This window comes from Lepus europaeus, chromosome 10 (genome assembly GCF_033115175.1).
Source record: "Lepus europaeus isolate LE1 chromosome 10, mLepTim1.pri, whole genome shotgun sequence".
NCBI classification, from domain to species: Eukaryota; Metazoa; Chordata; class Mammalia; order Lagomorpha; family Leporidae; genus Lepus; species Lepus europaeus.
The window spans coordinates 30,818,448-30,843,150 of NC_084836.1; the positions used below are offsets into that span (position 1 = coordinate 30,818,448).

Sequence of the window (24,703 nt, forward strand, 5' to 3'; positions counted from 1 at the left end):
TTTATGCGTATATGTGAACATCAAGCACTATAATTGTGACCCATCAAGGTTAGACAATTTAATCCTAGCAAGATGCTAGACAGACAAGTTATGAGGAGAGAAACAGAGATCTTTGATGTGCATGTGTAGAATACAGGCAAGTAAAAATTTCACTTGGTGTGGTATAAACAGAAAGTATAAGATCAAATATTAGTACTTAGAAACCCCAAGAAATTAGATTTTTTTCTTCATTTTTAAAGACTTTTAACCCGGGCCGGCGCTGTGGCTCAATAGGCTAATCCTCTGCCTTGCGGCACTGGCACACCGGGTTCTAGTCCCAGTCAGGGCACCGGATTCTGCCCCGGTTGCCCCTCTTCCAGGCCAGCTCTCTGCTGTGGCCTGGGAGTGCAGTGGAGGATAGCCCAAGTGCTTGGGCCCTGCACCCCAAGGGAGACCAGGAGAAGCACCTGGCTCCTGCCTTCGGATATGCGCGGTGTGCCAGCTGCAGCGCACTGGCCGTGGCAGCCATTGGAGGGTGAACCAACGGCAAAAAGGAAGACCTTTCTCTCTGTCTCTCTCTCTCACTGTCCACTCTGCCTGTCACACAAAAAAAAGACTTAACCCAGAAGATTCATCCCAAAAATGTGAAGAAAAACATATAGATATCAATGTCTGATTACACTTTGACCAATTATGCCTTGAACAACTAGGTGTTTCTTTTGCATATAATTTACAGAATCATTTTTCTTTCATTTTGATCTGCGTTAGATGCCTAGAATTTGAAAGTAGAGGCCACTAGAGACTTCAATTTGGAATGTCTTCGGTTTTTATGGGAAATTTGAAGCATTCTTCCAAAAATGGTTTCATTAGATGTATGTAACATTTTGATAAACATTTGTGAATTAAGCACCACAGAAAGTAAAGAGCAGCACTCCTGAATCCAAGGAAGGAGAAATGTTAAGCAATGCAAAAAGTACATGCAATTTTCTAGCTAAGCTGTGACGAAGTGTAAGTTCCAGGCAGGCAGGGATACTGTCTGTATTGTTCATCACTGTATTTCCAATGCCTAGCACAATCTTTGGCACCTTGAAGTGACTCAGTAAATAATATTAGGCAAGTGAACTGTACAACAGATGAATGAATAATCATCCAAATATAAATGAAATATCCCCAGGAAACAGAAGATTAATCCATCGGAAGGCATATCAAACTAAATCAATCTGTCCTTTAAGAATATTTTTTTCTGCTCTTAATATTCTTTCACCAACCACATGGACCATGATTTGTTCTCCTGAATTGTTATACTCACAAGACAGTAATTTATGATTCATTGTAAATTAATAAATTAACTTTCTGACACAAATTGTGTGTTGTGAGCTGAATCAATCAGTTTTGCAAGGGTTTCTCCTTAAAGATCTGCCCACAGGTAGTTGACATTTAGCCTAGCAATTAAGTTGCCTGTGCCCTACACTGTAGTACCTGTGTTTGAGTCCTGGCTCTCACTCCTGACTCCAGCTTCCTGCTAATATATACCTTAGGAGGCATCAGTGATACTCAAGTAATTGTGTTCCTGTCACTCATATTGGGGAATTGGATTGGGTTCCTGGCTCCCAACTTTGGCCCTGGTGTAGCCCTGGGTTTTGGGCCATTTGGTAAATAAACCAGCAGATGAAAGTATTTTCTCCTCTTCCCTTCTTTCTCTCTCCCCATTGCGCTCTCATCTCCCAACTCAAATAAAGCTATTTTTAAAAGATTTATCCACTTGAAAGGCAGAGTTACAGAGACAGAGAGAGAGACAGAGACAGAGGTAGAGAGAGATTTTCCATTCACTGGTTCACTCCCTCAAATGGCCAATCTGAAGCCAGGAGCTTCTTCCTTTCTCCCATGTGGGTGCAGGAGCCCAAGCACTTGAGCCATCTTCTGCTACCTTCCCAGGTACATTAGCAGACAGCTGGATCAGAAGTGGAACAGCTGGGACTTGAACCAATGTCCATATGGGATGCCAGCACCACAGATGGTGGCTTTACCAGCAATGCCACAGCATCGGTCCTGAATAAAACTATTAAAAAAAAAAGATCAGACCATAAAAATTCTTATATGCAAAGAAACTGCAATTTCAGACAATAATCTGTGAGGCCTGTGGTGAATGGCCTACTACACATCACCAGCTAAAAAATATATTTGTGTATTTCTATCTTCTGGATCCTTTCAGCAGGAAATATACTTACTCCATGATTTTGAAGCCCTGATACAGCTAGAGAACTGCAGTCATCTCTTATTTTTTCAAATTTCCATAGTAAAGGGACTCAATAAGTATATATATTTGATCATCAGTAAGACATATTAAAACATACATTTACTCACTACAATCTTTCCTTTCCATCAACATTGTCCCAAAAAAGAATGCCTTTTCTTCAGATATTGCTTATTCAAATCCATTGTAATTGCATGTAAGCATTTTTTCCTTCATTCACTTAATACACATGATATCTCTGTAGACACTTGGTTAGCTTCTGTACTGTTGTTCAAAATATTAAAGGGAGGCCTGGCTCAGGTTAGTTCGCAGGCTCGGAAGGGGGCACCCGGGGGCAGCTGCGCATGCGGAGCCCCCTGGCCTGGCCTGGCCGCGCCATGGCCGCACTCATGCCCCGCAGCTCTCCATGAGTGAGTTAGGATAGAGGACAGAAATTAATGAAGGCAGACATGGTGAGATGAATAATTGGTGTTGAAATAACTGATACAAAAAAAAATAATAATAACCTGCCTGAAACGCCACAGTGATGCCTAGAGGAACATGAGATCAGATGTGGCTGTGTTTCCCACACAGAAGCTGATAAACCATGAAGCCAATGATTTCAGATTTAGCACTACTCAGAGCTCTTTCCAGGACAGTTGATCTGATTTTACATTCACAGTTTTGTATGTTTTTTCTTTAAAAGGGCCTTGAATTCAATAAAACCTAGATCCGCCCCTGATGGCAGATATATGGTCATTTTCAGAGGTAGTGATCTGGGTATTTCTTGAGCTAAATCCTTAAATCTGGGTATTGGAAAAAATCATAGTTCCTATGCTATATAAAGTATTATGCTTAAATAAACAAACCTTCATTGAAAAAGCTGTTACATTCTTGTGAAAGCGCATCTTCAACTGACTTCCAGATCCCAGGTGCTCCAAAATATCCTACTTATATACACATCTGTGTCTGTGTGCACATTTTTCTTTTCTCCCTCCTATCCCCTCTCTCTCTCTCTCTCTCTCTCTCTCTCTCACACACACACACACACACACACACAATTTATTTCTATGTGTGCATTCAGAACTGGGCAACTAAACTCTAACATTAATTTATAAAGTGAATTCTGTGTATTTAATAACCGTGTTGAAAATATATTGCTTGGAATGCCTTTAATTTCCGTTCCCGAAGAAGCATCCTTCTCTTACCTCTCACTTCTCACGCACTTGGGATTAAATCTCTTCTCTAAACTCCCAGGGGGACCCCATGGCCAAGCCTAGTTAGTGTGATACTTTCTTATTTTGACATTAGCCGCAGAATGATTCTTATACTTTCTCTGGACAAAAAAAAAAAAAAAAGGCACAGGCAAACATCTTAAATGATGCAAAACACTATTATTACAGAGTGAGCCTTTCCAGGGGTAAATCCAGAGACTCCATTTCCTACCATTCCTTTTAGAACAGTGTCTCCATTTCATTTTTGAGTTTTACACATAACTCTTCTTGGGAACAGCCTAGCAACTGAAGACATAAAGGAGGTTCTGTGTTGGAAGGCAAAGGAAGGAAGTGAGAGGAGATCCGTGAAGCAAGACAGTTCAATTTGCCTAACAAAGCAAAATTCCCGAATTGAGTTACTCTTAAAGCACTGTAATCAGCCATGTTTCTGAAAATGCCTGGGTTATATCGAGCCCCACTCACGCTATGGTAATTATCAGCTGCCACCACACAGAAGCGCTGCATTCCCTGCTACTTTTTTCCCCCCTAGAATGTCAGCTTGTAATCTGAAGGAAAATTACAAACCCAACTTTTTTAGGAATGTTTAAAATAAACTCACAAAAGCACCAAGCCTGTTACAATTACTGTCCTGCTTTACGGGGGAAATATCCCAGGTGGTGTTTTATCTCTGCAGGAGCTATTTCTAAAGTTTGGCCACAATGGAAGGAGCAATAGTGCCTTATATAATAGCAAGCCAGTGCCAGTTTTTGGGAGAAGCTAAAACTACTTTGAGAGACTTTAAGACTTTATTATAGATAAACATAAACTAACAAAGATTATCACCACAGTGCTATGTTAATAAAATATCACTATTTTTAAAAGTGCAGTTGCAAACATCATTTGTATGATGCTGATAAAAATGTGTATAGCAACATAAAGCCCACAACAAGCAGAGTGTTTTATGTTAATGGAAACATTTCCAATTAAATTGCCAATATAAATCATTTTGACACGCCATCATTGTTTATTTTAACAATTGCTTTTATATCACACACCTTAGAGCCCTTGTATCTGAGCTTGAAAACGAAAAATAAAATATCAGTCAAAAACATAATGGGCAGAACTCTGCAAAAAAATAAAAAGGTTTTTATCATAACAAGATACACATGAGTTTAAAGTAGGCACAGATTTCAAGAGGATTCTGGCCAGAGTGCTAACAAGGCCAGTAAGTGATGGAAGAGAATCACTGAGTAACCCACAGATTCTCCTGCCTTCATCCTTTTTAATGTAGTCTAGGGTAGTAGATGAAATACTTAAGACACAGAATATTTGGTTGTAATCATGGCTAAGATGACAACCGAGAATAGGCTAGGTGACTTAGAGCAAATACCTAGTCTCAGTTTCTAGAAATGCAGTTCCAAAAGTTCTCTTCCAACTCCAACTTTTTGCAACAAGTCCCATAAAAGATGAACTAGGTCACTTCATGAATTCAATGGATTGCAAGACACAATTTCCAGTAATAGCTTCCTCCTAACCTTTAAAAAATACACATCACTCCTGTATTTGTCACCCATTCATATATCCAAAAAGCAGAGTGTGCAAGGCACAGCTGGCTTTGGACCCCATCTGCCATCGTTCACTAGCTGTGTCACCTTAGACAATGTATTTAACTGCTCAAATTCCTATTTCAGCATTTACAAAAGCAAAATGACCTCTCTACTTTGTAGGCCATGCAAATGATTATAAAATCAACATAATATTCTCTACAGTTGGAATATTTCTGCCTGCAACCTTGTAGGCACTCAACAGTAGTCTACATGTATACACATATACATGTATATGTATTTTCACAATTATATATATTCTACCAGCTTTAGAGAACTTTGCTTCCACTTCCAACCAGAAATAGGAGTAAGTAATTCTCATGTGATTAAACCAGAATTGGGAAATCTATGTAACTATGGGACCATTTATAGTGGTCTAGTGAGACCGACAATGTAGAATACCAATGTAAAACTATAAATTCTTTATTCATGTTTCCACTACCACTAGCAAGAGCTCCGTATGGGTATTTTTGCATCCAATCAATGCATACCACCTGGGGAGAGCAGTTAGCTTGACAGTTGAAACATGTCCCAAATCAGAGTACCTGAGTTCAGCTCCTGGCTCTAGTTCCTGACTCCTGCTTTATGCTAATACAGACCTTGAGAGACAGGTGATGGGCTCAAGTAATTAGATTCTTGCCAGCCACGTGAAAGTTCTGTACTGTGTTCTCAAATCCTGGCTTTGGCTCCAGCTGTTGGAGGCATATGAGGAGTGAACAAGCAGGTGAAATTATTCTTTCTCCCTCTCTCCCTTTCTCACCTTAACTTCAAAAAAAAAAATTTACTGTCTTTAACAAGGTGGCATGAACTTTACTGGAGGTATAATCTACCATTCCACAGCTAGTTTGGGTATTTAAAAGTGTAATTATGCTAGTTCTCTACAACAATTTGGAAGAGCTTAGGTTCAGTACAGCTTTAAATGCATCTACTACACTTTCACCTCATGAATTCACCAAAATTAATCTAGCCAAATAATAAAACCAAAGTATGAAAAATACCTACAAATCTCAAAACATAGGTCCTACTTACAAAGAAAATGTTCTACTTTCAAAGAAAACTTTTCTCTACTTACTACTGTTGATTTCTTTATTTAGTGGAAAGCCTGTGACTATGAAGAAAATTGAATTATTGTTAAATTCAAAGAAAAGTAAGAAGAGAAGGAGGGGGGTGGGTAGAAACGAGGCAGGGAGGGTATGATGGGAAGTATCATTATGCTCTTAAAACTATACAAATATATGAAATTTGTTCCATTTATATAATTTTTTTAAATGTAAGCAAACTTTTCATCTCTTGCTATTCCTCCAGGTTAAATTATTTATCTTATTCTTTAATTTTTTTAATTCACAAAATTCTTCAGAGAAGCCATGCTCATTCCATTCACCAATATTCCTCACAATATTATAATTTGGTTACCCCATACAATGTCCTTGAAATTGTCCTTGTGATGATCAGCACTGATATCCTGGGACCAAATCCACAGTGCTTACCTACTGTTTTCCAGCTCTCCTAGGGATTTGAAACTGCTGTCCTCTAGACTCCTTGTCCTCGTTGGCTACACTAACCCTGCTCCTTCAGGGTTCTTCTGCCTTCCTGCCCTCTCTCTCTTTCTCAGACCTTCTTCCTCCCTGTAGGAAATTTAAGAGGTTCCCAACAGTCTGTACTTGCCCTTCTTCTATGGTCCTTCTAAGGTAATTTTATATATCCCAACAGCTTTAACTATAACCCTATAACCCTGCGCAGGTGATTCCCAATTAACAATCCCTAGCCCTAACCACCCTTTGAGAGCACCCACCTGGATCTCACCATCTTAACTTCAATGAGTCCGAATAGGGCACATTACCCTGCTCATGAACCTGCTCCTAATGCTGTGTCCTAAGGTTCTTTCAATTTTACACTCATCTTCAGGTTCTCTTATGCTCTGAATCTCTGTATTTATTTACCTTCTCTCAAATCATTTATTTTATGCTAATTCTGCCTCCATAACATTTCTAATATATGTTTCCATCTATCTCTACCCATTGAAAATACACAATTTATGACAAGTATAATATGCCAGTTTCCACTCAATTCCAATCACTTTCCAATCCGGTGCCTCTGACAAAATAATTCTAGATTAATCATCAGAAAACATCACCGGTAGGGTGGTTAGCCTAGTAATTAAGATGCTAAGTCACCCACAGTCCATACTGGAGGACCTGAATTTCATACGTGGCTCCAGCTCTTCAGGACAGTTTCCTGCCAGTGTGTACCCTGGAAAGCAGCAGTGGTCACTAAAGTAATTGGAGCTTTGCTACTTCCATGGGAAACCTGGACTGAGTTTCTAGTTGCAGGCTTTGGCCTGGTCCAGTCCTGACCATTGTGGGCATTTGAGGTGTGAACCAGCAGTTATGAACATTCTCTTTCTCTACCTCTCAAAAAAAAATAAATTTTGAAAAATTTAAATAGAAAACACATCTCTGATAGTTTTTATATCATTAATCAAACATTTTTGGGAGCACCCTATTTTTTATAGGTTAAAAATTTAACCATTGGGGCCAGCACTGCAGCTCACTAAGCTAATCCTCCACCTGTGGCACCGGCACTCCGGGTTCTAGTCCCAGTTGGGGCGCCAGTTCTGTCCCGGTTGCTCCTCTTCCAGTCCAGCTCTCTGCTGTGGCCTGGGAAGGCAGTGGAGGATGGGCCAAGTGCTTGGGCCCTGAACCCGCATGGGAGACAGGAAGAAGCACCTGGCTCCTGGCTTCGGATTGGCGCAGCGCGCTAGCAATAGTGGCCATTTGAGGGGTGAACCAATGGAAGGAAGACCTTCTGTCTCTCTCTCTCACTGTCTAACTCTGCCTGTCAAAAAAAAAAAAAAATTAACCACTGGAATAGCTGATATTTGCTGAGTATTTGTTTAGTAGATGCTAGGTAACATGTTAAACACTGTACTTCCATGAACTCACTATCTCATATAGGTGCGAGTTTATAGTTATATGTATGATTATTTTGTTAGTACATAGCTCCTCAATAAATCCAAATAACAAACCATAAACTTCATGAGGTCAAGGAACTGAAATACAGGAACTCAATAACTATCTACTGAATGAATGAATGAAGACTTCCTTTATCATCACCACTGAAAGTATTCATTTTCCCTCTGAAATTACACAGTAATACTTTATATTCTCTAGTATATTCTATACTATATTATATTTATGATGCCTGTGTTAAATTTGGGAGGTGACTACAAAAGAGTTCTGGCATGGTCACTTCTATTCCTGTCAAAGATCTACATTAAAATATGTCAGGATTAATATTTTATCAAATCTTCCTGACTGAGCAAGATTTTCCATTCCCTGTCACCTCTCTTGTTCACATCTCTTAAATGCTAGTCCTCTTCTTCAATGAAACTGAATAGACAGGTGTTCCCCTTCCACAACATCCACGGGAATTTGTTTAACAATCTTTAATTCAGCACTTACTCAGTGAAAGAAAATAGATCTTAAAAATACAAAGGTGAATTGAACATAGACCTTGATTTCAGTTAAGCACATGTTTATCTTCTCCACTGATCCACAAGTCCACTTTACATAATTTATATAAAGTCCACATGTGGATCAGTGGAGAAGATAAAACATACGCTTTAACTGACTTAATTCCAAAAAGAAAAATACAAATGGCATAAGAAATGTCTGGCTAAACTGCAAAAGCAGTTCCAGGTAGGGATACATTAATTTCAGCTGTGAGGATCCCAAAAGGCTTCACAGATAAATTTATTTGCTATGCTTTTTCAAACATGAGTAGAATTTAGGTGTTCAGGGACAAGAGAAATCATGTACTTGTATTCCAAGAGGAATTTCACAAAAATGTAGAAGTCTGAAAACTCATAGGCAGTGTACAAAGAGCATAAGGTGACAGAATTTAATTATATTTATTAATTATATCATGACCATTACTTTCCTTCTGAAATATGCAAACATACTGATGTTCTATTCCCATGTTGAAAAAGGAGAACATTATTATTTTTATAGAATTCATTTGGTTGTTAGGTTATTATCTTGGTGAAATGACACATCTGCTATGATAATACAACTTCCAAATAGTTATCACTGACTATATTTTTTATTTTCTGCAAGTCCACCCTCTCTAATACAGAATAAGGCCAGAGATTTGGAAGTTTCAGATTTTATTGAGCCACAAGAGGACTGATTTTGCATAAATATTTAAATCTTAGATACAAATCCATAATTCTGGGCATTGTAGACAACTGAGGTAATTGGAATCTAAGTCAATTTTTAGTCCAAATCTTGTTTTTAAAATAGTCTAAGTAAACTTGACTTTGGGGCTAAACATCTCTGGGTTGATATTTTGTCTTGTTTTCCCTATTGGGTGAGTTGTTATTTTAGTTGATTTTGGTTTAAGCTTTTTCCCCTTGGATGTGTGCTATAAATCAGCCCGTGGCAGTTTGCATTCCAATGATGCCTTATCATGGCTGTACAACTGTTATCTCATCTAAATCCCACAGCTGTGTCACTTTCTAACAACCACCATCCTTGCAAGACAGCTGTTGCTCTTAATTGGCAGGAATAGAACAGATGAGCATTAAGAAACTAGTCCAGATGATATGCTACACAACGAATTTACTTTTTCTCCCCTAAACTACTTGAAACTAGAAGAGGCAGGGCAGGAGGTTCCACTAGAAATACGTTGAGCCCCACCTGGTCTCCCACGCAGAACTATACAACTGAAACTACACAATGCCAAACTGCCTTGTAGCCAGTCCAACGAAAGTCCCACCCACAAAAACACTGGAAAGCAATATGAAATCTTCCCCAAAGATTTTGACAAGCTGATAAAGGGGAATTCTGTCATAAATCAGGGAAGCTTCTTAAAATCTTACTTTTTCCACCTCACCTTTCATAGCACACAGATTACAGCAGCTAACCCAATATATTCTGATTTGCTACTCAAGACATGATCCATGAACTACCAGAATTGGTATCACCTGGGAACTTGTTAGAAACACTTTCAGGCCTTACTTCATAACTATTAAGTCAGAACTTGTATATTAACAAGATCCCTAGGTAGTACATATGATTTATTTAAACTTAATTTAAAACCCCACTTTTGTCTACTTATTCTCATGCTTTAAAGTACTATACATAGGAATCACCTGAAACAATGGTACAGTGAACACTACCCCTTCAGTTTCTGAGTCACTCACATATTTGGATACCAACCTCATTTGATACCAAGAACTTCAGATGATCTAAGAAGCACACTTTGATCTTTTATTTTCTTTTTTAAAAATACTTATCTATTTACGTGAAAGTCAGAATCACAGAGAGAGAGGAAGAGACAGAGAGATCTTCCATATGTTGGCTCACTCCTCAAATGGCCGCAAAAGCAGGGACTAGGCCAGGCCAAAGCCAGGCGCCAGGAACTTCCTCAAGGTCTCCCAAATGGATGGCAGTGACCCAAATACTTGGGCCATCTCCCTCTGCTCTTCCCAGGCCATTAGCAAGGAGCTAGATCAGAGGTGGAGCAGCCAGGACTCCAACCAGCGCCCATATGGGAAGCCAGCGTTGCAGGCAGCAATTTTACCCACTGTCCCATGATGCTACTGCTGTCCCATACACTTTGATCTTAATCCACAGAAACCAAAATCTCTTTAACCCATTCTACACAGTTTATCATTCAATCTCCTTTTCTTTTCTTTTTTTTTTTTTCTTTGTTTAAGATTTATCTATTTGAAAGACAGATGCAGAGAGAGACAGCAAGGTATCTTCCATCCATGGGTTCACCGCCCAAAAGGCTGCAATGGCTAGGGCTGAGCAAGGGTGAAGCCAAGAGCCATGAGCTGCATCCACACTTCCCACAGGGATGGCAGGGACCCAAGTACTTGGGCCAGCTTATGCTGCTTTTCCAGCTACATTAGCAGGGAGCTGGATGAGAGGCAGAGCAGCCAGGATTCAAACCAGCACTCCAATATGGTATGTTAGTGTTACAAGCAACAGCTTAACCTGCTCACCATAGTGCCAGACCAATTTTTCTCTACATTTTTTTAAAGATTTATTTATTTATTTGCAAGTCAGAGTTGCACAGAGAGAGGAGAGGCAGAGAGAGAGAGAAAGAGGTCTTCCATCCAACGGTTCACTCCCCAATTGGCCACAACAGCTGGAGCTGCGCCGATCAGAAGCCAGGAGTCAGGAGTTTCCTCCGGGTCTCCCACGTGGGTGCAGGGGCCCAAGGACTTGGGCCATCTTTCACTACTTTCCCAGGCCATAGCAGAGAGCTGGATTGGAAGTGGAGCAGCCAGGTCTTGAACCAGTGGCCATATGGGATGCCAGAGCTTCAGGCCAGGGCGTTAACCTGCTACGTCACAGCGCCAGCCCCTCTCTACATTTTTTAATGTGATTCAGTCTAGCATATCAGAATTTATGTGTGTATGTGTGCCTTACAATTGTTCCCTAATCTTCCAATAACAACTCCTAACCCTCAAATTCTTTTTAGGTGACTCTATTGCTTAAAACTCATAGAAGTACACAATCCAAAGAAAAACCTGTGGCTAATCTCTCAGAGAAGAATAGAATAATTTATTTGTTCTGGTCTCCTCTCATGATAGCTATTCATGTAGCATAGCTGGTAAAGCTGCTGCTGGCATCCCATATGGGTGCCAGTTTGATCCCAGCTGCTCCACTTCCTATTCAGCTCTCTGCTATGGCCTGGGAAAGTAGTCCTTGGGTCCCTGCACCCACTTGAGAGACCCAGAAGAAGCTCCTGGCTCCCAGCTTTGGATCAGCGCAGATCCGGCTGTTACAACCATTTGGGGAATGAACCAGCTGATGGAAGAACTCACTCTCTCTCTGTCTCTCTCTACCACCGCCCCCCCCCCGCCCTCCGCCAATCTGTAACTCAGCCTTTCAAAAAAATAAATAAGTCTTAAAAAAAAAAAGTCAACTTAAAGTTAAGCAAGCATATGAGACACAAAGAAAAATAGGGATGTGGAGAATGATGATGAAGACACATATATGACAATGCAAAATATACATATATGCAAGGAGACAATGTGATTTCAAAGATGCAGCACTAGATCTGGAGTAAAGGGATGCAAATTCAAGCTTTTTGTCCAATATTCATAAGCACTGTGCCCTTAAGTATCAGTGTATAATAACACCTAATTACTTCATGTTTTGTCTACAAAATACAAAGAATAGCTATGCTACCTGCCACACAACATATTCATGAAATCAAATCCTAAAAGAAATATTAATTACATAAAATGTTGCTGAATGAATTAGGCTGGCTCTATAGAGACAAAGGAATGAATAAGTTATAGTCCTACTTTCAAGGAGCCAACACTGTAGCAATAGATACAGATACACAGACAACAAGCTGTAGAGTTGAATTAATGAATGTCCCAATATAAAAATACAAGGAGTATGGCAAAAGAATCCTGAAGAATAAACTATTTTTAAAAAGGGAGATGAGGTGGGTATTTCACACAGTGGTTAAGACACCACTTGGATGCCCACATCCCAGGTAGGAGTGCCTGGGTCCAAGTCCTGGCTCCACCTCCAATTCCAGCTTCCTGCTAATATGCACCCTGGGAGGCAGCAGTTGATGGCTCAAGTTCTTGGGTCCATTACCCACATGTGAAACTGTGATTGAGTTGTAGATTCTTCATTCCAGCCTGGCCCAGCCCACCCTGTGGCAGGCATTTGGGGAGTGAACCAGGGGATTGTCTATGTGTCTCTTCCAAATCAAATGAAAATAAATAATTTTTAAATAAATAAAACAATTGGGGAGGGAGTACCTATCATGACTTTGCAAGCTGTCTTCCAGATATTATGCTACTATTCCCTGTGCCATTCTAATATAGGGGTAAATTCTAGTCAAATAATGGTAAGTGATGATGCAATAATAATATTTATAATTAGTCCAATAAAAATTTTATAGTGTTGGTTGGGTAAATGGAAATGGAAAGCACTGCAGTTTGATGAGGAACATATAAGACAAATTCAGAGCATGGCTGGGAGATATTTTCCCATTCCACACAGCACCTGCACTCAGAGATGTTGAAATCATTGAATATTTAGCATTCAGTCAGGCTTCATTCCAAAGTAAGAAAATGCTAAACCTCCCATTAAAATGTATACTCATTAAAAGCAAAGGGAAAGTTTGTTTTATACACTGCTGCATATGTTACCTGGTACATCAATGGAGCTTAATAGCATTTTTTGAGTGAATGAATGAAAGAACAAGTAAGATCTGTATGAGGCTAATGACCAGCCAGTTACACATGCATAAATATTTGGCTTTATATGTAAACAGTATATTTAACTCACTAAATAACATTCTAAGTTTAAAATATAGAGTAACTTCTACAAACTATGAACATCTCCAAATAATATTTTTACTTAAAACAATGAATCCTTACCCAACTATTTTTCAAATACTAGTTATTATTCAAAGGTAAAGGCATCCAGAAAATTATTCGTTTATCAAACTATGGACTGCCTTCATATGTATCTCATCTCACTTCTTCCCAGAAGTACAGGTCTTACATGGAGTTAAATAACATTTCAAAGGTGAATTTCTCTGACTTTTCATCTTCACACATTTCAGTAAGTAATAGTTTTTCTAACTTTTCATATTTTACACTATGTAACTTCCAGAGCCATTTCTCATCTACAGAACAAAGGTGTTGGGCAAGATGATGATAGCAGCCTCTCTAATGCCAACGCTCTATGTATCCTGGAGCTCCCTCTACTCTGAAGAAAGTATCTTATTAAAAGGTTTTGGAGAACAAATTGGTTAAGAAAGCACTGAGTAATTCTGCAATTAGTGTCTTTTTTATACTCAATTTAATATAACTACTTTATTTTTGAAAATAAGAAACTACACATCCATAATCCCAAAGAAGAATTTTGGGTATTACCTCTTGAGGGAGGAATGTTAGGTAGGAAGTCAGTTATGAGCTTATGTGTGTGTGACATAAAGGCCTAAAGAGAAGACATCTATGTCCAGCATATGCTGCATCTCAAAGTCATCCTGATGGTGTTTCAGGGGCAGCCCAGTATTCACATCCTGCCCTGCCCTGCCCCCTGATAACCTGACAAATCTTCCACAATCTCCCAGGTGCAGCCCAGTATCTGCATTTCAAATACCCTGGGGATCCCAATTCTCTAGGGGGTCATGCCCACCCTTCCTCCTGTCTGATAACATTTGCATCCATAAAGTCCTTTGTTTCAGACCTTCAAGAGAGAAGTTTTTCTATTTACATCCAAAAAGCCCTTTGTTCCAAGAGGAGCCAAGGTGGGGAAGCAAGACCCATCTCCTTAAAAACCCCCAGCCTCAATGGGACTGCGTGCTCAGCCCTCTGCCTCTGCTGAGCCACCCACCTGGTCTGGCCAGGTGTACTCTCTCCACTCAAGCATGTAACCTCACTCCTCCCCCCCCCCCCCCCCCCCCAGTCCGAGCGACTGGTTACTCTCTCAGTTTCAGGCTCTGTCGGAGAGGTGCCCATCCGTCCTTACGGATGTCCCTTCCCTAATAAACCTTGCTATTTTACCTCCCACTAAAAAAAAAAAAAAAAAAAAAAAAAAAGAAACTACAAAATAGCTTTTTTGTAAATGAGAAGGCAATGTATTACTACTGGGAGACCACTGTTTATAATGACATAGATGAAATACAAGTGAGCATGATGCCACACTGATAATTAGTACATAGAAGTTCCAGATCATCCACTGCTAACAAGAAATTTCTCTTTGGATCACAGTTGAGAAGATATTTTATTTCATATTGCTTCTCACTGTTTGGCTATTCCCAGAAGTCCAAAGATATATGTGTAAAGAAATAGTCATAAAAGGCACTTATTATTTCTTCTTTTCAGAAACAACCTTAACCCAGAAATCTTGTCCCAGGAGATTTTCAGAGAAAATTCAAATAATCACAACATTCCCCACCACACACCCACACATATACACCCACACTCCAAAATAACTAATAAAAATATTTCTAAAATCTTCCACAAGAACTCAGTATATAACAATAACAACAACAAATCTTTAGGGACAAGGGAGTAGGCCCCAGTGTTCAGTAGAGCTCTTGGGTCAGAGGTGGCAAGGATGGAAAATGGCAGATTACCTGTAAAGATGGCCACCAACAACTCCTTCCATTTCTTCTCAGCTGATTTCCCCTTGAATCTGGGCTGGCGGTGAGACTTGTCTGAACAACAAACAAAACGGTGATTAGGACTTTAAAAGGCATGATGGCTCCCAGTTTCACCCTCCTGAGCCACTATATGAGATGTCAGTTGCCCTGCCAGCAAGAGAGGCCATCTGCAGTCAGGCCTTCAGTGCTGTGAGGATAAAAGCGCTCCTAGACCCTAGAATTTTCCATACCAGCTGAGGCCACCCCAGATCATCCAGGCTAATCAGAGCTGCCCCAACCAACTCACATGTAGCCACAGAACTACCCCCACCAAGTAGCAGACTCATGAGCAATAACTGAAATAACCAACTCCTAAAACAAAGAATAGAAGGATAAACCAGTAGAAAAGTAAACCAGAGAATATTTCCATTCTTCACTGAGTGACGCATATTCAACGAGCATACCCTGACCCTTGGGCTATTTGCCAGGAATGGAGGACTGGATAAAATTCCTGCCTTAACAGAGCTCACCATTCCACAGCAGCGATGCTCACATAAGCAAAGCACCCACAAGGACTAGAACAGAAGCTGTGTGACAGAGCCACTCACAGGGCTCTTCTATAGGAAGATGTAGGCCCAACAAGAAATGATGCACCTGGAATTGGTCTGGTGCATAGCCCAGGGAAACATCAAAGAGAAGGTGACATTTCAAATGTTCTTCGAAAGCTGAGTAGGGATTTCCAAGCTACCATGTATAACTGAAAACAAAGAACATTCCAGAGAATGAGATTCATTGGTGCAGAAAATGCAAGCCCTTTCTTAAAGCCCCAGCTACACGCACAGGGTCTGTGAGTATCACCTGCTAAGAGTTTTGTCGTCCTTCTAAGGTTGGACAGGAGATGGTATAGTCTTCTTGGTAAAGTATGTTGTTTGCCCAATTTCTCGCTCTGTCTCCAACTCTATAGCCTATACAGTGGCAGAGAAAAAGAAATTCATGTGACAAATACACTGTTAAAAACATAAAAACATGCATGGTCTCTCTCATCTTGCTATAGACAATTGCTAAATAAAGAAGGTTGCTTTATCTCTGCTCAAAAGCAAATTACAGAGCTCTTAATTAGAGATGCAGAAGCATTTTGCTATTTATTTTGAAAGGAAAAAGGGGAAAATTTTTTCTGCTTACATGCGTGATTTTACAGGTCAGATATGACCACTGCGTAGCTGGACTGGGCCGCAGCCTGAGGCACGGGCTCGGGCTCCCGCCGTCCGCACACCCGCACCGCGCCCACCGCCTTGCTGCCAGCCTGCGCGCCGGCCACGCCACGGACACGCCGCACGTCTACACTGGACACCTGAACCACAACTTCCGGGAGCAGGACACACAGCGCTTTTCCAGCGGCTCTGGCCGACTCCTCAAAGTAGATCTCATTAACCCGCACGACTTCCTGGAGTTGAGGACTCCCGCCAGGGCGGCGACGCCTTGCGACGACGTGCCGCGATCCCGACCGCCCCAGCTATGGAAGCCGCAGCGGTAGTGGGGGTACAGCAGTCGGAGAACCTTTGGCAGAGACAAACGTGGACCTCTTCTTACAGAGTCCAGGCGAACTGCAGAAAATCTTTCTAGGCGGTGCAGCTGGCAAGACTTGGATGCGCCAAGCAGGTGAAGTAACCTATCCGCTTACACACAAATGAGAGAGTAATTGAATTTCTTTCCTACTCGGACATGAAGCGTGCTGTGGACAAACTGGATGGTACAGAAATAAATGACAGAAGTATTAGGCTTATTGAAGATAAGCTATGAACAACCATAGGCATTCTTACTCAGGAAGCAGATCTAGGCCACGTTCTAGAAGGTAGGACTCGCAGGAGCAGCCCAGAGTGTTTCTAAAGTCCCTCCCGATCCAGGTCAGGGAGCAAAGGTCAGTCTCGTTCTCCATCAAAAGGCAGGAAATCTAAATCAAAGAGCAAATCGAAATCCAAGTGTGAGCAATGTTCTTGTTCACGTTCTAGAAGCAGATCTAAGGGATTTCTATAAGAAATCCCGAAGCAGGTCTCAGTCTCAATCTCGGGCCCCCAAAGAAAATGGAAAAAGTGACATAAAGTCAAAATCCTGATCACGGAGCCAGTCTCATTCCAGTTCACCCCTACTTGTTCCACCCTCAGAGGCTCCTTCTGTGTCCCCCACATCAAAAAGAGCTGCTTCAAGGTCCCGTTCTACATCTCGTTCGAGGTCAAGGTACAGGTCAAATTCCAGAAAATAACTCAGAACTCTCGGTTCTTTGCACACTATTACAGAACTCTTTCCTATTTACTACGTACTTGGGGAGTTATTCTATGTTTGAACTTGTCCAGTGCAACAAGAGGAATCTCCTGAAAACAGGGGCGCACAGAAATCTGATTTGTGGCCAAATTTGAAGAAAAAGATGAGGTTCTAAAAGGGTGGCATGAAATCAAAGATTCTCGCCCTTCATTGTAGAAATAAGATAACTGATTTTATAGCTTTTTAGCTAAAATAACTTTTGTAAACGTTAAGCTCAATTAGATCTTTTTTTAGGTATTTCAGCAGGATCTGCTGCAAAGAAAAAGGTCAGACTATGAAACAATTTTTATTAAAGTAGATAAGCTGGTTTATATCTTCTATGCAGTAATAGATGAGCTGGCAGATGAAGAAAACTAGAACTGGGTAAAAATAGTTGGTTTCATAAGTTGTCAGAATGTTTTTTATTTCTACTTTGTATTAATTCTTTCTGGATTTGCAACTGCAGAGTTCAAGTGTTTGAGGGCATCTGCAATCCAGAAGAAGCTAGTAGAAAACTTGGACACCCAAAACAAAATTTCGGGAATGAGTACTTTTCTTTCGGTCTTTCACTGATGCTTTAATTCATTACTTCACAGCATCTTCAAAACCCCTTCTGGATTATGTATTAACACCCCCCTCTTACAGATGAAGAAAATGAAGCTAATAAAGATGACTATATACTGCAAAAAGTTTGTGGCATTTGGAATTAAAAGATAAGTTTATTTTAGTTAAAAAAAAAAAACTTGAAATCCATACGTATAAAGGGTCTTCAAAAGTTCATGAAAAATGTATATGATGAGAAAAATACATAAGCTTCAAATATTTTCTACCAAAATAAATTTACCTTTTAATTCCATTTTTTTTCACACAATTTTTGAAGTACCATTAGGTTTCCTAGGGGTGCTGACAATCACATTTTCCTGGTTCCAAATTCCATGCGTCGACATTCAGTCCTATAGTTTCTCTCCAAGGTTTTGTGAGTTCTGTTTTACTTTTATAATACTGGTTAAATCTCTGCACTCAAAAAAAGAAAAGGCAAATATTTTTAACAAAGTCAGAAACATTGGCATAAAAGAATGTATAACGTTTGACCTGTGCTTTAAGATAACTCGAGTATGTGATGAAAATAATCAAAAGCATAGAATATAGAAGAAGCAGGGAATCAGATAGAAATAGCATGACTTTGGGACCTTGTAGAACTCTGTTTGAATCCCAGTTTGGGCAACTGCTATTTTGTGACCTTGAGCAATTCATTCAGCTTCTCAGAGCCATGGTTCTTGAATCATTAAAAAAAAAAAAAATTATTATTTGCTCTATCTCTCAGGTTAAAATAATGATAATTTGCATGGTTTAGGTAAAAGCATGTAGCACAATGCTGCTTAATTTTTGGTATCCAGAAATGGCAGCTTCTTTCCTTTGCTGTGGAAACTAGGTGAAGCACAAATTTATAAAATGTCGTCAACTGCAAGTAAAGATTTCTGGTTTGAAAGATGGGAACGTAACAAAAGGACAATAACTCTTTTTTCGCAGTCATAAAAATATATTCTAGCAATGACTGAAGGGCACTTGCTCTCAATTATGCTGAGATCATATTTGGAACATCACACTGAAGGCAATGAGAGAACTTGTTCATGGATAAGGGACTGGCTGAGGTAGGAAGACTTGGGGGAGTGTCCAAGTCTGGTCATAACTCTAGACACAGCAAAGAACAATGTGGAACATGTTAAAATGACATCATCATCATTACCACTGAGAAGTCCAGAACAGCTGTCCAGTTGCCCAGATAATTAATTAGTCAATGGATTATCCAATGAATATGCACTTCATGCCTACTCTGGGTCAGGCTCTGTGCTAGGCACTGAGGAAATCTGGTGAAAAAAAAATCAAGTCAAATGTGCTTTTAATAATATGCCTTTCTGTTCTTTGAGTGGGTGAAGGTGAGTCAAGAGGAACCAAGTAACCTATGACATTGATCCCTGAAGTATGACACTCCCTAAAATTTCGTGCACAGAAGCTAATAAGGAGAAAACACACCCTTTAAGAAAGAGCAGGGTTTCAGCACTACTCAATAAACTCAGTGCTTTGTGTGCATTCCCTGATTTAATTCCCACAGGTCTATCAGGTAGATGGTGTTATTTCCTATTGTATAGATGCATCAACCAAGGCTCAGAGACCCTGAGTGACTTGTGAGAGCCTCTAGAACTAAGATCCTTCAAGAGTCCTGGAACTGAGACTAATATCAGAAATATCTGACTGCCAAGTCTAAACTCATGGTGGAGGACATCAGCCTCGTTACAACACTCCAATGAGATGTTTCTGCTTTGATTGCATCTCTTTCCAGAACAGAATCCTTTATCTTCTTATTCAAAAAACAGCTACCAATTATTACTTCAGGTGTTGGTCAATGATAGGATGATGTAACAGAATTGGTGTTGTTTCTCACAAGTTAATTTATGCAGGTCTTTTGGCAAGGTTGGTATTTTTTTTTAAATGTGCACACTGCTCCTTTGGTACTCTGTGTAAAGGCATTTGTAATTTATTCTAGTTATCTTTAGAATACTTAAAATTGCTCTCTGGCATTTATACAATAAGCAAAAGATAATCAGATGATCTCTTTTTTCAACAATCAGTCACTTCCTGTTCATTATTCTTATTATGTTTATTTATGGCATAAAACCCATTTTCTCTGTAGAAGGTCACCTATGGGTTGGTGTGGAAGATTTCTTTTCTCCCATTTGAACCGTTTTACCAGTTTTTGGCATTTTTATGACTGTTGATTAATTATGGCCCTGTCTCAATCATTTATGAGAAAAATAATTGCCTTTGTTATAATAGCCTTTTACCAGCCATTGTGTTATTCATAGCTCAAAAGAATGTCATGAGGTTCTCAGTTCTTACATATTCAGTGGCTTGTAGCAGATAATCCATACTCATGCCATTTATACTCACCCATCTCAGAGGAAGGCCAAATGTTTAAAATCAGAAGCCATCTGACACCAGAGGCCCAGATACTTAAAAGTCTGGAGTCCACATACCAAAGTTTGGTTGCTCTTGTGTGGGAACTGGAGGCTTCCTAAATGGAAGTACAATTGCCGAGACTCCCTCCCCACTATTAGACATTAAACTTTTTAGTTGTACCACGGAGCGAACAGCTACTTATTTTATTAGGCTGAAGTAATAGCTCGTATCTTTCCTCCATCTTACTAATATAAAAAATTAGGTAACTTCAGGCATCTCCTATCCCAGTGTGAAAGAACTTTTTGTCCATTATAGAAGATTTTTCTGGGTTTTGAGGCCCTGTATCCACTTCTTTTCTATTTGATAATAATATCCTGGATTTTGTTCATGTTTAAAATGTTCCTTCATTCAGTCAATGTGCTTTGAGGGGAAACTGACCTGTTCTTTGCTTTAGAGTTGGGTCTTGAATGGCTTCAGCCAATCAAGACAGCCTTTTCCTGTATCCTTACTAATTGAGTTCCACATGACTGTGACCCAGTGCAGACCAATAACAAGAAGACATTTGTTGGAGGCTCTACAAAGGAGATCCCTTGCTCTTCCATTGACATATTCTTGATGGATGTGAATAAGGATATTGATGGGTGGCAGAAATATGGACAGCCATCATACCTTGAGCTATGATTGAGCTGCTAGATCCAGCCTTATCTACTCAATACTTTTGTCTTAGTCACATGAGCCAAAAAAAAAAAATATTGTAGTTTGAGTCATGTTCTTTATTATTTGTAACCAAAAGATTCCTAATAAACATATTCATCTCCTTTATCACAATTATGCAGTGACCATACCCTTATACTGCATTATGAAATGTCTTTATGTACTTTCCTCAACTACTTCATCCTTCTATAATCATAAACTCTTGCATACTCTTCTTTGAATTCTGAAAACAAATTCAACGAATTATACCAAAAAGCTTATTAAGGAAGTTTAGAATGTTCTGTATACTAAAAACACTATCTTGCTTGTTATTGTCCTCATGTGGTTATAGGTTAATGATGTTCATATTTCAATCCTCTCTATAAACAATATCTTGCTAGCATTCAGGAGAGATCTTCTCGGCTCCTAGGCAGAAGTAGGGAGATATCTGTCCATGCTAGCATCTATAGCTTTCCTGATTTTTGTTCTACTTCTCCTTTTCTATCCCCTTTTCAGTTTGCTCTCAGAAATATTAGTCTTGCAGGGTCCAACATGGTGGCATAGCAGATAAAGCCACTACCTGCAACACTGGCATCCCACGTAAGTGCCAGTTCGTGTGCCAGCTGCTCCACTTCCAATCCAGCTACCTGTTAATTGCTTGAGAAAAACAACAGAAGATGGCTCAAGTGTTTGGGTGCCTGTCACCAAAGTGGGAGAGTGGATGAAGCTCCTGGCTTTGCCCAGGCCCAGCACCGGCAATTATGGCCATCTAGGGAGTGAACTAGTAGATGGAGGACCTCACTCTCTATCTTTCCCTCTCTTTCTCTGTAACTCTGACTTCCAAATAAAAAAACAAATCTTGTACTTTTCTTAAAAAAGATTTTATTTATTTATTTAAGAGGTAGAGTTACAGGGAGAGGGAGAAACAGAGAGAAAGGTTTTCCACACTGGTTCACTCTCCACATGGCCACAATGATCGAAGCTGACCCCATCTGAAGCCAGGAGCTAGGAGCTTCTTCCAGGTCTCCCATGCGGGTGCAGGGGCCCAAGGACTTGGGCCATCTTGTACTGCTTTCCGAGGCCATAGCAGAGAGCTGGATTGGAAGAGGAATAGCCAGAACACAAACCAGCGCCCATACAGGATGCCAGCATTGTGGACAGAAGCTTAGACCCCATGCCACAATGCTGGCCCTAAATAAACAAATCTATAAGAAAAGAAAAGAAAGAGAAGGGAAGGGAAGGAAGGGAGGAAGGGAGGAGAGAGAGAGAGAGAGAGAAAGAAGAAAGAGAGAGGAAGGAAGGAAGGAAGGAAGGAAGGAAGGAGGAAGGAAGGAAGGAGGAAGGAAGGAAGGAAGGAAGGAAGGAAGGAAGGAAGGAAGGAAGGAAGGAAGAAAGAAAGAAAGAAAGAAAGAAAGAAAGAAAGAAAGAAAGAAAGAAAGAAAGAAAGAAAGAGAAAGAGTCTTGCATACAATTCTTCCAGGGAAACCTTCCTAATCTGGAACTATGGCAATCCTCTCATTTTTATTTATGTTTTTCTTATTTTCAGAACCAAGATCCAGAAGTGACATGTAAGGACCAATCTTAAGACATAATACCTGCTCCATTTACACCTCTGAGATTGCATAGGAGGCACTACACCTATTTTTATTCTATCCAGCTCTAGGAAATCTCACAACATTGATCCTCAGTAAAAATTTCTACATCACCAGCTACTGTCTGTCCCTTTTGCTCACAAAAAAAAAAAAAAAAATTATTCTCCAGTTGAATAAATTTCTATCTCGTTCATTTTTAAATCACATTCATCAGTGTCATTTTATCACGTTTCACCATCTGAACATTGGACAATCCATCTGTGACCACAGCTTTAAGACCTTTTACTGGCTGGCGCCGCAGCTCACTTGACTAATCCTCTGCCTGTGGCACCAGCACCCCGGGTTCTAGTCCCGGTTGGGGCCCCAGATTCTATCCCAGTTGCTCCTCTTCCAGTCCCGGGAGTGCAGTGGAAGATGGCCCAAGTGGTTGGGCCCTGCACCCGCATGGGAGACCAGGAGGAGGCACCTGGCTCCTGCCTTCGGATCGGCACAGAGCACTCACTGTAGCAGCCATTTGGGAAGTGAACCAATGGAAAAGGAAGACCTTTCTCTGTCTCTCTCTCTCACTGTCTAACTTTGCCTGTCAAAAAAAAAAAAAAACCTATATGTACATTTGTCAAATAGATTTATTATTATAGATACAATGAGAGTAATTCTTCCCATTATGCAGAAGGATACTATACTATACTATACTATACTATACTATACTATACTATACTATACTAACTTTTCTCAGAGATTTCAAATTCAAGTTGAATCTTGGTGAGATCTTTTTGTGGGACTCTGGAGCCTTGGACTGTTGGTAGAGATAAGAAGGATGTTGTAGATTGAGCTTGATGCTATAAAACTAAATCCACACAGGCTACCATCTTCATGTAACTCAACTCTGTGCCTTGAGAGATGTAGCCTTCACAGTGCAACTCACAACACTGCAGCTGGTTTCATCAGAGTGAAATGGCCAGAGAGAAGTCATAGTCTTTTGTAACCTATTCTCAGAAAGGATAGTCCCATCATGCTTGCACCATTCAATTTGTTAAAAGCCAGTCATTAGATCCAGCCAACATCAAGGGGAGAGGATTTTAAAAAGGTATGAATACTATGATGCAGAAATAATTGATTCTGGGATCCTCTAGGAAAGCAACTTAGCACATTTGTGAATGTAGTAAGAGTAGTTAGTTAATCATCCTGGTCTAGATTTCTAGACTATTGTATCCTTCTCCATAATGGGAAGAATTACTCTCATTGTATCTATAATAATAAATCTATTTGACAAATGTACAAGTGGTCTCCTAAAAGTTCATGAGAAACATTTATTATGAAAAAATTATTCGATTAAAAAAATTGCAGCAACATAAACTTATTTTCCATTTCCATTTTCATGAAGTTTTTGAAGTATCCTCTTATGTTATAGCAATTATTATATACTCAAATGCCACCTGACTTATAGGTATCCTTTGTAATTGATTTTAACAAACCTGACTTATATTCTCAGGCAAGCTTTTTCTACTACATCCAAGAGATGGAAATGGTCAGATGTTGGCAAATGAAATAAATCTGGACAGAATACACACATTCCAGTAGGAAGCAAGTTCTCCATTCTCCATATTTCTCCTGGCCCACAAGACATGCTGTGTGGTCTGTAAGAGAAAAACATGTAAATGTAGGCAGAAGTCCTGAATAAACCAAGGAAAGTATTTGTGGGTGGCTTAAAATGGCTGAGTCTCTTTCCGTGAAGGGTGGGTGTGCCACGATCTTGACAAGCAAGTACATTGTAACAGACCCAACTACAGCTCTGTAGTCTAGTTCCCAAGTTTCAAATGAGCAACCAGGATCCTGTCAGACACCCTCCAGTCTTAAAATCTTTTCAAATCATTGCCCCTTTTGAGTCTCACTAGAACTTGTTAGATATTTGGGTGGAGCCAAAACAAGCAGTTACACAGAAGTCCTAAAAATTTTATATTGTGCCTTTTTAATTATTAAGTATCTTCAGAGGCCAAA

General features: G+C 39.9%; 1 pseudogene; it reads left to right on the forward strand.

The window, feature by feature from the left end:
- The window catches only part of LOC133768005 (serine/arginine-rich splicing factor 6-like), a 114,632-nt pseudogene extending 97,208 nt beyond the window's left edge, over nt 1-17,424 (forward strand).
- The last annotated feature ends 7,279 nt before the right edge of the window (nt 17,425-24,703 follow it).